At 50.4% G+C, this 12,340-nt stretch overlaps 1 protein-coding gene and 1 long non-coding RNA gene across 4 annotated transcripts in view; one reads left to right on the top strand and one right to left on the bottom strand.

Moving 5' to 3' along the window:
- The window catches only part of COL28A1 (collagen type XXVIII alpha 1 chain), a 189,983-nt gene that overhangs the window by 113,457 nt on the left and 64,186 nt on the right, over positions 1–12,340 (bottom strand). The window lies entirely within an intron of this gene.
- LOC109285834 (uncharacterized) overlaps positions 4,135–12,340 on the top strand; it is a 65,566-nt gene continuing 57,360 nt past the window's right edge. Inside the window, exon 1 of the long non-coding RNA XR_009462645.1 lies at positions 4,135–4,552. This is a non-coding gene — a long non-coding RNA (uncharacterized LOC109285834). The remainder of the gene's footprint in view (positions 4,553–12,340) is intronic.

Genomic DNA, 12,340 nt, shown 5'->3' with positions numbered 1-12,340 from the left:
CAGCTGGGTTTTCCCTCCAAGATCCTGACTGACAGGGGTGGGAACTTCCTGGCTGACATGATGAAGTGCCTGTGGGAGTGCTATGGGGTAAAACACCTCAAGACCACAGCTTAACACCCTCAGACAAATGGGCTTGTAGAAAGGTTCAATGGGACCTTGAAAGGTATGCAAGAAATAAAATGGGAGCTTGCAGAGATGAGGGAGTTAGGGGTAATCCAGCCTTGAATGAGTCCCTGGGCCAGCCTGGTGGTACTCATCCAAAATGAGGATGGGTCCATCCAGTTCTGTGTGGACTACAGGAAGCTGAATGCTATTACCACGCCTGACACTTACCCTATGCCCAGGACAGACTCTTTGCTTGATTACCTGGGCCCAACCAAGGTCATCTCTACTCTCGATCTGTCCAAAGGATTCTGGTAAATGGCACTGGATCCGGATGCCATAGCCAAGTCTTCCTTTACCGCGCCTGTGGGACTATATGGGCGTGTCCAGACAAGCCCTCACATGCCTCTTGCAGCATCTCAAACCCCTTTGAGATGCTGCAAGAGGCATGTGCAGGAACAAAAATCCATTCCCCCTGCTGCAAATTTGCAGTGGGGGAGCAAAATTAGACCCCTGGATATCCAGGGGTCAAACAAAAAACTCCAAGGGAAAAAAACGGATCAGGGCATGGTCCCAGACCATGCCCTGAGGCAATTGAAGGCTCAGTCCTCCACAGAGACACTCTGGCAAGCTGCCAGAACATCTCTGTGATTGGCCCTTTCCCCAGTCCTGAAGCATGCTGCCTGCCAATGCTGGGCAGGCAGCGGTGCAAGCTTCAGGGACCTGGACCCAGCTTCTGCCAGGTAAGTAGGGGGATGGGGGGCTGCTGGAGGGGGGAGGGGACCTTCCCTAACTCCCCGCTCATTCTCCCCACCCCCCCAATTGTTCTCCCCACTCCCAGTTTGTTCCCCTAGCTCCTGGCTTGCTCTCCCCACTCTCCATTCATTCCCCCTGCCCCCCGTTAGTTCCTCCTGACCCCCATTTGTTCCCCCAGTTCCCTGCTGGCTCTCCCAGCCCCCACACACTCACTGGCAGTAGAAGAGAATGAGCAGGAGGCTGGAGAGAGCAGGGGAATGTCTCCAGCTCATTTCCAGGAGCTTTCTCCAGCCCCCTGCTCCTTCCCCTGCTGTCTCCAGCCTCCCAAGGCTGGAGACAGCAGGGGAAGGAGCAGATAGCTAGAGACAGCAGAAGAATGTCTCCAGGGGCTGTCTCCAGTCTTCTGCTGGTTCACCTGCTTGTCTCCAGCCTCCTGAGGCTGGAGACAAGCAGGGGAAGGAGCAGGGGGCTGGAGACCAGCAGAAGGCTGGAGACAAGCCCCTGGAGATAAGCTGGAGACTTCCCCTGCTCTCTCCAGCCTCCTTCTCATTCTCTGCTACTGCCGGTGAGTGTGTGGGGGGGGGGGCTGGGAGAGCACATGGGGATCTGGGGGAATGAATGGAGGACTGGGGGAATGAATGGGGAGCTGGGGGAACAAACAAGGGGCAGGGGGAATGAACTGGGGGTGCAGGGAATGAATGGAGAGCAGGAGAACGAATGAGGGATGGAGGAATGAATGGGGAGCAGGGGAACAAATGGGGAGCTGGGGGAATGAGCCTCCTGCTTGTCCTCCTATTCTCTCCAGCCTCCTGCTTGTTCTCCTGCTCATCTCCAGCCTCTGGAGGCTGGAAAAGAGCAGGGGACAGGGGGCTGGAGACCGAGGGGGGATCTGTACCCCTTTGGGGGGCCAGGGACCCTGCAGGCAGGGTAGTCCATGTGCTGTGGGGGGCAGGGGACCATTGGCAATGTGTAGCGGGTGCACAAGGGTGCACATGCATGCCCTGAGTGTAACAGTGCACCCCCTCAGAAAAGGCACTGCCGACACTATCGGCGATGGCTATGGGCGGTCACCGCTTGCCCCCCTGCCCCGCCACCAGCGGCATCTGCAGGCAGTCAACGATCACCACTGGCCACCGCTGTCACTGCCAGCAGTGTCTGCGGGTGGTCGCCGTTCACCACCCCTCCTCCCACTGCCAACAGCACCAGCGGCATCTACAGGAGCTCCCTGCTTACTACTGCCGCCACGCTCCCACCACTACCAGCACCGCCATTCCCCTCCAGTCACCAGGGGCACACAGCATTCATGCAGGGGACCCACCCCTCCTAAGCAGCCCCCACACCTACAGTCCCCCCACACCTACCCACACAGTGACTCACTTCCTCCCACATCCCTCCACATCCCTCCTACCCCCCTTCCCACTCCTTCCTGACAACCCCACATCCCCCCATCACACACCCACCCTGTGATAAGGAAACCCAAGGCAAACATTAAAACATATAGGTATTTAGGATATATTTTATTATGATGCTAGAGACACTGGTAGGCTTCCAAATTTCTTTAACATTGTAAATATAGCAATAAAACATTGCCCATCCGATCAATCCCCCTTTCTCTCTCTCTTTTGTTCTAATTGTGTAAGAATGTGGATTTTGGGGTATTTTAAAAAGTGAATTTGAGATGCTGCTTCAGCAGTCTAGCTGACACAAGGGGCTAGTGTCCCCAAATACCAATTGGCTGGGTACCAGAAGCTCCTGAGGGCAAGAAACCCTGAGCTACTTGCCAAGGCAGGTTTTTATATTGCTGGTCCAGGACAGGGCAGCTTTTTATACTGCTGGGTCTGGCACAGGTACTGACCCCAGGCTCTAGCTCCCACTGGCTGTGGATCCAGGAGGAGCCAGGCAGGGTTATTTTACCCCAAGTGGCACAATTTGCTCCACAACAAAGTGCATGTCCGAGCACGTGCACTGAGGCAAAAAGCCCTGGCTCAAATTTGCACTGCTTCTTTTGGAGCTGCTGCAAGCGCATGTGCTTGCATGTGTGGATGTGCCCTATCAGTTTACAATTTTACTTTTCGGTATGCGCAACTCTCCCACATCTTTTCAACGACTAATTAATAACCTGTTACAAGGGTGTGAGCAGTTTGCCCTGGCTTACATCTATGACATCGCCGTCTTCAGTCACGACTTTGAATCACACATGATTCATCTGACCACCATGTTAGGTAGGATCAAGAAAGCTGGTCTTACCGTGAAAGCCAAAAGGTGCCAGTTGGCACTATCTGAAGTGGTATATTTGGGACATTGTGTGGGTGGAGGTCAGATTGCTCCCTTGTGGGACAAGATCAAGGCTATTAGAGACTGGCCACCCCCACAAACCAAGAAGCAAGTCAGAGCCTTCCTTGGCCTGACTGGATATTACAGGCGGTTTGTCCCTGGATTTGGAGTGATGGCAGCTCCCCTGCATGAGCTGACCAAGAAGGGCAGCCCTGATCCTGTGGTCTGGAAGCAGGGGTGTCAGGAAGCATTTGACACCCTAAAGGTTGCCCTGATCAAACAACCAATTCTGAAGGCACTGGTCCATGATAAACCCTTTTACGTAGCCACTGATGACTCCAACTCAGGACTGGGAGCTGTACTCTTACAAGAGCACAAAGAGACATGACAACCCGTGGTTTACTTAAGCTGGAAGTTAATCCCTCACAAGCAGAACCTGTCATCTACTGAGAAGGAGAGTTTGGCAATTGTCTGGGTGCTGGACAAGCTGAGGCCTTATCTGTGGGAGCATCAGTTCACCGTCCTCTCAGACCATGCCCCACTTCAGTGGCTGTAGATAAGGCAAAACACCAATGCCAAGCTTTAATGATGGGCCTGGCAGCTTCAAGAGTTCAGTTTCACCACTGAACACATCAAGGGAAACCAGAATGTGATAGCAGATGCCCTGTCATGAAAGGACTCTAGGTAGTGGGTCAGATGGACTCAGGCCCACCTAAAAGAGCTCTGGCGGGGGAGCTCCCCAATGTGTTTCGATGTCCTATGTGTAGTATTGTTATAACCAGTCTTATGTAGTATGTAATCTCTCTTTAGGCATGAAAGGTGACCCTTCCAAATGAAATGCGTTTGTATCCACGGCTCTGTAAAGCCATGTGCCCAAGCTTTTAAAGGGGGGGGGGGGGGGAGAGTGTAGCAGAATGCCACCTCTGTCTCTCCCCAAAAATTCTGCTACGTGACAATTTGGTTAACATGGTCACTGCAAAGGGCAGACTCCTCTGCCTCCTCTCTCAGGTGACCCTGAGTTGTAACCTGAGCTGGATACATTCCTGAGGGACGGGGAAAACCTGTTCCCTCTGCCTACGTGACTGGCATCACATACCTGGCTTACTCTCCCTATTTCTAAGCAATGCCTACCTGACTGGGAGGGGGCTAGGGACCCTGCCAGTTTACCCAGCAACCAGTGATGCATTTCAAATTGGTTGGCTAGCAACCAACAGGTGCTGGCCTCCATTGGACCAGGTAAATGAGGTCATAAGATCTACAAAAGTTAAGAACTGCCCAGGAGGAGGGGCAATAGCCATGATACAAAAACTCAGAAAGAGAAGCTGGACCATCTGAAACTTGCTCTCTCTCTTGAAACTCATGATCAATGAACTGCCTACCTCCAGAGGGAATCTCCACCTGCCCTGGATGATACTCATGAGTAAGCTACCTAAGATCTAACTAGATATATAGCTTTCAGTAATTCAGATGTGTGATCAAAGGCTACCCAGCCACCCTGTTTGCATTATGGGATTTCTCTGATATTGCTCTACTCTGTACTCTATCCCAAACCTACTCCTTGTAACCAATAAAGTTCTCCTTTGTACCTAGCATGGGAGACTTATTGAGAGAGGGACTAGATTATGCCTTGGGGTCCCCTTGGTTTGACTGACTAAGGGGCTGACTTGGTTCAGTCGACTATTTGTGCTTCAGACTGAGGGAAGCACCCCAAGTTCTTGAAGTGGGTCAAGTACCCTCAAGGGCTACTAGGCCTGTGTTTCTCAGGGGCCACAGAGCCAAGATCAGTCTAGACTCTGGGTGGTGGTGGCATTACCCCCAGGCTAGTGGGTGTGCTCCAGGAAGGGGTTTGGCCAGACATGAGGCACCCCCAGGGAGGTACTCAGAGTCTGGAAGGTGGTCAGGCACAGTGAGGTGGGTGACTCAGTGCAGGAGCACCCCCTATTGGCCCACCACAGGCTCCATCCCTGCTGCATCCCAGGGCATGGACCATAGTTTCAGTCCAGCCCTGTAGCAGTAGCGCTGGCTCCCCACCCCTGCTGCAACAGGGCCAGGCTGGAACAGCAGTACCAGCTCCATACCACTGCTACAGAGCAGGCTGGAGCCATGCTCCATGCCCCAGTCTGCAGCAGGGATGGAGGCTGCCAGCATGGAGCAATGGTAAGGGAGGGGGATGCTGAGGGACAAGCAGGGAAGGAGATACTTTGGGAGGGAGGAGATGAGAGGAGGAGGAGTGGAGACCTGGGACTGTGGGTGGCAGAAGCAGTGTGGAAAGGGGAGGAAGGGGGAAGAAGGGAACGGGGAACTGGGGCAGCCTGAGGTTGTGGGGAGGGGGGGCACACACAATGGAGAGTAAGTTGGGAGAGTAGGTAGCAGCCACCTGCCTCTCTCACTGCCTGCTGCACCACCTCCATGCTGCCTTCCCCATTACTGCCCCCACACCTGCCCTACCACATGTCCCCACACTGTCTACCCCCTCAGCTACTCTATTAGTACTCCCCTTATCACCTCTCCCTTCACCACCTGAAGTAGCAAAGGTGGGGGGAGGGGATGAATTTTAAATAATTCTCTATAATAATTCGATACTATACATGGACAATTGTAATAAATGTATACGTTTTCTGTGTGTAGAATCTAATTATTGGGGGGTCGTCTTACATTCAGGGTCATCTTGTAGTCAAGTAAATATGGTACTAGCCTTTTTAAAAGTAACTCCTAAGTAGCCTATTCCTAGACAGTATTATTTGACTTTCATTCACATAGTCATTTTCATGGAGACTTTGGGGCAGATTCTGATCTCAGCTGGTGTTTTCCAGTTTAATTGAAATTAATAGTATTTGTACCAGTGTAACTCAGATTAGAACTTGATTGTTTACCCTCCACTGATTTCTTTTTCTCAGGCCTGTTTTAAAACAATTTCAAAATAAATATTTCATTGCCTTAGAATCAGTTTTTCCTGGCTGCCAGCTCTACTTCAAAGGTTGCTTGGTACTAATGGAAGTTTGTGTTTTAATATCCATTCATCAAAAATAAATTCCATTAAACATTTCCCATCAGCAAGAAATGCTAGGAAAGCCAAGAATAATAAAACCATGGTTAATACTTATCCGCTTTCTATTATCTTGGAAAAAGAGTCTACTGTAAGTACAGTTATCCCTTAAGCAAAGCAGGGAGCTGAAAATCTTGGTACTGCGGGCTGTTTTCATTTGGATAAGAAATTGGAAATAAGTTGAATAATTTTGGTAAGATTGGTTTATTTACAGAAACAGAAATTAAATTAAGTGTAATATTTTCAAATATCACTTAAGAGACTAAGGGTGCCAGAGGTTTAGTTCTCCCCGAATTGAAGTGGTGGGGTTTTAATTTTGTCAATTAAAAATTCACCATTTCAATTTAGGGACTTCCATCACTGTGATGGAATAGTGATGGCCCCATTAGCTCATATTCCCCAAGCCCTTGTCGCCAGCAGGCTCAGCTGAAGGGGAAAAAAAAAGCGGCAACATGCCCAATCCTTTTTTTTTTTTTTCCTGGGGCCTGCCTGCCTCTCCTGCAGCCAGGGGCCAAGCTGCCAGCAGGCCCTGAGCTGCAAGGGGCCCCAGTCCTTACCTCCATGGTTGCAGCACCCCCTAAGCGGCACCCTCCCACTAGCAGCCCACCCAGGCAGTTCCAGGGGCTGCTAATGCTGTGGAGGGAAGCATCGGTCCTCCCCACAGCTCAGGGGCTGCACAATGTGATGGCAGCTCACATGAGCAGGCTCTGCTGAGAAAAAAAAAAAGAAAAAGTGACGAGGAACCTGATCCTTTTTCTTTTTTTCTCCTGGAGCCTGCCTGCATCTACCGTGGCCAGGGGACAAGCTACTAGAGGGTCAAGCAGCCCTAGAGCTGTGGGGGACCCTGATGCTTCCCTCCACAGTGCTGCTGCCCCCCAGGACCACCTGAGGGGGGTGCCACCAGGTGGGTGCCACCCAAGGGATGCTGCCACTGTGGAGGGAAGTACCAGCACCTCCCACAGCTCAGGGGCCACTTGGCCCACCAGACGCTCACTCCCCAGACACAGGAGACATGGGCAGTCTCCATTGTGGGGAAAAAAAAGCGGGCCCCTCACTCCTTGTGCTGGTGGGCTGCTAGCTGTACAGGTGCTTCCCCAGCTTGGAGGCAGCACCCGCTAGATCCAGTGGTGCAGTGGGTGCTGGAAGCCCAGGCATGCTTGCGGAAGCTTGGGCTTGGTGGCTTCCCCATGCACCGTCCCCGCCACCTTCCTGCTGCCTGAGACCATCCAGGAATGGGCTGACTTGCCCCTGGGGCAGTATGAGAAGGTGGCAGGAGGGTGGCTGGGTGTGCTGGCAGCCAGAGAAGGTGGCGGTAACAATGCATAGGGCACTGGAAGCCAGCCAAGCCTGAGCTTCCCGGAGCATGCCTGGGCTTCCAAAGCCACATGCATCATCCCTGCCGGCTATCTACGAATGTATGGCCCTTGTACACATGATGAATATCACTGTTATTTGTTACGTAGCAAACTAAAGTACATTGGATGTGTTTTACTTTGCTACATAAAAAAGTCAGTTAAGTCAAAACATGCCACTGAAGGTGTACACTATTATGAAATTTAATCACAATATGCCACCAGAAGTGTACACTGTTACACAATTAAATTGCTAAAAAGGGAGATTAAGCTGCTAAATGGGTCAATTTTATTACATGTACAAGGGCCCTTCATCACGTGACAAGTGCCCTAAATTCTCTTATAGAAGTGACTTGATCGCTTAGGGAGAGGTCCAGTTGGTTAGTTTGGTGCCTAAACATGATTCAGGTGGAATTTGAGAACTGAAGTGGAGGGGGGTTCACATGCAGTGGCTGCCACCGCTGCCGCTTGCCAGTGGAGGCAGGGTGGTTTCGCACACTGCCGCTGCTGATTGTCTGTAGAGCCGTGCCCATGGATGGGGGGGCTTATGGACGGCGACCACCTCCGCTCAGGCGTGACTCCACAGCACAGCGGTGGTGGCCACCACATGTGAGCCCTGCCCTGGCCCCCAGTCAGCACACAGCTATCACAGCCACCACCCCATACCGCCACAGAGCCATGCAGCCATGTGGGGCACAAGCGGCAGTGTAGTGGCAGCTGCCGCATGCAAGCGTCCCCCACCACCACCGCACCCTCCCGGGTGGGCGGCATATGTGTGGTTTGCACACAGTGGCCACTGCCACTACTGTGCCCTACACTGCTTGCCTGCAAAGCCATGCGGCCGGCCACAGGAAGGCGATACGGGGTGCAGTGGCAAAGTTGTAGTGGCGGCTACCATGTGTGATCCCCCTGTCAGGCTGACCCATGTGTGTACAGCTCGCAGAGGGGTACCCCTGCCCTCACCCCCAGCCCTGCTCCTGGGAGCGGGCACAAGGGCACGCTCCCCCCTTCTTGATCTGGCCCCCTCTTTCCCCTGCCCTGCCCCATCCCTTCCTCCCCACATACACACTTACCTTCTGGGGTGGATGACAGTGTCTGTGTGTGCATGTGTGTCTGTGTGTCTGTGTCTGTGCCTGTGGGGAGGGGGGCTGGAGGGCTGTTCTGGGGATGGGAGGGGCATCAGGAGGCCTGAGAAGGGTGTGGGGGGGTGGGGGAGTGAGGGGCACCAGCAGCATGAGGGATGGCTGTGTGGAGCCTTTAATTTTAATCATGGCTTTGGGGTTTTTAATCAGAGAATTTGCAATTTTTAATCAGAGAAAACCAGGATCCCTGGTAATGGGAAACTGAGTCCCTAGATTCTCCTCAGCTTACTGAGATCCAAATCCACAAGACCCACTTCCCAAGAGAGTTCCCTTCCTGCCAGGCTAAAGAACAATCTGGGTGGGACACCTTGAACCCTTCCTCTTGAAGGTTGCCCACTGGGCAGTCTAGAATGTACAGTTCACAAGGCTGGAAGGAGGACAAACAAGAGAGAGCTTAACTTTGTAGCCGGATGATCACGACATTTCTAAAGAGAGACCTGAGTTCCAGGCCCAGCTCTAAGGACTGTCTAATGCAAAATGGATATTCTTTGGTTAAAAAATATCAAAAACCAAAATCAAAATAAGAAAGCAGAGACCAGAACCTGTCCTGCAAATGGTGTGCCACATCACCCCAACAAGCAGCTAACCTCTGAAGAAGGAGTAGGTATTGTGGATACCAAATGAATGGGACTCTTTGATGTGCAGCCTAGGTTTGGTGCCATACTTCTAAAGAGGTAGGAGTTCAGACTTTCTCTTGTTCTTAGAATTGGTTAGGTTCTTTGGAGAAGCCTACTTCTTCCCATTTTCTGTACAGAGTATCTATCTGTCTATTCAGATCATTTTTCAGATGTGCCTACATTTCTCTATAAACTGCATAAGGCAGGATAGAGGTGAACCTTATAGATAGTGATCTACCTAAATTGTGGTGAGACAAAGGGATTTTTACAGGCTGCTTGTGATTCTCAGAGCCGATTTTGCAGCCTTATCATGGCAGGCCCCCTCCCCCCCCACTTGCTGCTGATTGGCCAAGGGGCCTCCAGAAGCCCCACCCCTCACCGCTGATTGGTTGACCACTCATTTTCAGACTGCAGCATTGCTGCAGCATTTCATCTGGCTTCTTAAGAGATGGCACTGAAACTCTTTTGCTTTTCTGACTGGCACCTTCACTGAGTCTACGTCACTACCTCAGTCTTTCACTACCTCTCTCTGAAACCATGTGCTCTATGGCTTTCTTTGTATTTCAGTAAGCTTTCTTCAGTAAGCTGTCTTCCAGACAATTCCATGCAAAATCTTGGGAAATGCCATTTTGTGCGGTGATCGTGGAAACTGCCATTTTTTGTGGTTTCCTTGGAAATCCTGAAACTGCAATTAAAGTAGGTCCCTGCTTATAGACTAACTGAATCAGAAATTCATATGCTTTGGTGAGTTACAACATAAGTATATCTACATAAGCTGCATAGGGTTCCTATGTGCCTGAACCCAGTCAAATAGGATTGCCTTCCTGTGACAAGACACCTTAATTTTAAGTTTTTCATCTAAGTGTAGGCACCTAATGGGCTGTCTATGCTGTGGTAGAGGAAGATGAGACTGAACATGCCTCAGCCACCTGCATCCACTATTGTACTCTAGACACAGAAGCTGACAAGCAAGGATTTGCTAGGCGTGTTCCCAGTAGCTACTCTCAGGCCTGCTGCAAACTGAGGGTTCTAGAGCAGGTGATGAAGATGAAAGCAGAGCAATCTCATTGGTGAATTTGTGGGTCAGAAGTGCATCAGTGGCCTCAAGGTATGGATGAGGTGTGTTTAGCCCTGTCCTTAGAGGTAGGAGGGCAGGGAACAGCTGCAAGCAGACCTGGATAGGTTGGACAAGCGGGCAGAAAACAACAGAATGCAGTTCAACAAGGAGAAATGCAAAGTGCTGCACCTAGGGAGGAAAAATGTCCAGCACACCTACAGCCTAGGGAATGACCTGCTGGGTGGCACGGAAGTGGAAAGGGATCTTGGAGTCCTAGTGGACTCCAAGATGAACATGAGTCGTCAGTGTGAGGAAGCCATCAAAAAAGCCAATGGCACTTTATCGTGCATCAGCAGATGCATGACAAATAGGTCCAAGGAGGTGATACTTCCCCTCTATCGGGCGCTGGTCAGACCGCAGTTGGAGTACTGCGTGCAATTCTGGGCGCCACACTTCAAGAAGGATGCGGATAACCTGGAGAGGGTCCAGAGAAGGGCCACTCATATGGTTAAGGGCCTGCAGACCAAGTCCTACGGGGAGAGACTAGAGAAACTGGATCTTTTCAGCCTCCGCAAGAGAAGGTTGAGAGGCGACCTTGTGGCTGCCTTTAAGTTCATCACAGGGGCACAGAAGGGAATTGGTGAGTATTTATTCACCAAGGCGCCCCCGGGGGTTACAAGAAATAATGGCCACAAGCTAGCAGAGAGCAGATTTAGATTGGACATTAGGAAGAACTTCTTCACAGTTCGAGTGGCCAGGGTCTGGAACGGGCTCCCAAGGGAGGTGGTGCTCTCCCCTACCCTGGGGGTCTTCAAGAGGAGGTTAGATGAGTATCTAGCTGGGGTCATCTAGACCCAGCACTCTTTCCTGCCTATGCAGGGGGTCGGACTCGATGATCTAGTGAGGTCCCTTCTGACCCTAACATCTATGAATCTATGAATCTTACTGCAACTGGCCACTACAGTGGTATAGACAAGACCTAAGATGAATTCAAGTCTTAAGTTCCCTGTTGTGTAGAGAACAGTCTAAAGGCTGCGTTTCTGGTTGTCTTAGATGCTGTTCTACAACCAGAGATTGCTGGGGCAAAGGAACATCCCAGCCATGTTGCTTTGCCAGCTGGGAAAAGTGTAACACTGGAGCCACTAATATGGTTCAGATCCCCCCACAAAGCTTCCCCCATAGAAGGGGAACATCTTTCTAGTTTTGGTTTGGCTGCTAGCTTAAGCAGAGAAAGACAGAATGATCCATTAATAAGGGTGTTAGTCTAGAACTTGAGAAAACTACATGTTGTTCCCTGTTCCAGCAAAGTTTTCCTACGCAATCTGTAGTAAGTCACTTAATCACTCTGAATCGAGTTTTTGGTGTTTCTACTGTGCACCTGTGAAATTTTAATAATAGTATTTCCTTTCTACATAAGTATTTGGTGATGGAAAAGGACATTTAAAATGTTGGAGGTACTTAGATAACTACAGTACCACAGGGCCATACAAATAGCCGAAGAATCAAATCCATACAAAAGAAATGCATTTAACTGATAAGAAAAGTAGGGCAGTAATCAACTATTTTGAGACATTTTTGTGAAATATTTTTCTAAAGTAGAAGTTGTTCTCACAGACAACCATGCTGAATATTCATTATTAAAAATATTCACCAAATAATTACTCTTGGCCTATAATTTGTTTGCAAATAGTAAGAAGTAATAGTCTTAAATTGCTGCTGGGGAAATTTAGGTTGGATATTGTGAAGGATTTTCTCATGGGAGTGGTTAAGTTTTGGAACACATTACCTAGAGAGGCCGTGGAAGCTCCATCCTTGAAACTTCTTAAGAGCACTCTTTTTAAGATAACTCTTTTTAAGAGTTAAACAAATACTTGTCTAGGGTGGTTTAGAAAGGGACAGTCCTGCTTTGGGCAGGGGGTTGAACTAGATGACCTCCTGAGGTCCTTTCTAGCCGCCCCCCCGCTCCCTCCCAAATCTGTCCTTGTATCCTGTGA

The sequence above is a fragment of the Alligator mississippiensis genome, chromosome 5 (assembly GCF_030867095.1).
Source record: "Alligator mississippiensis isolate rAllMis1 chromosome 5, rAllMis1, whole genome shotgun sequence".
In the NCBI taxonomy this organism is placed as follows: domain Eukaryota; kingdom Metazoa; phylum Chordata; order Crocodylia; family Alligatoridae; genus Alligator; species Alligator mississippiensis.
The sequence above is the reverse complement of the archived record's forward strand: the minus strand, read 5'-3'. Positions and strand labels throughout refer to the sequence as shown.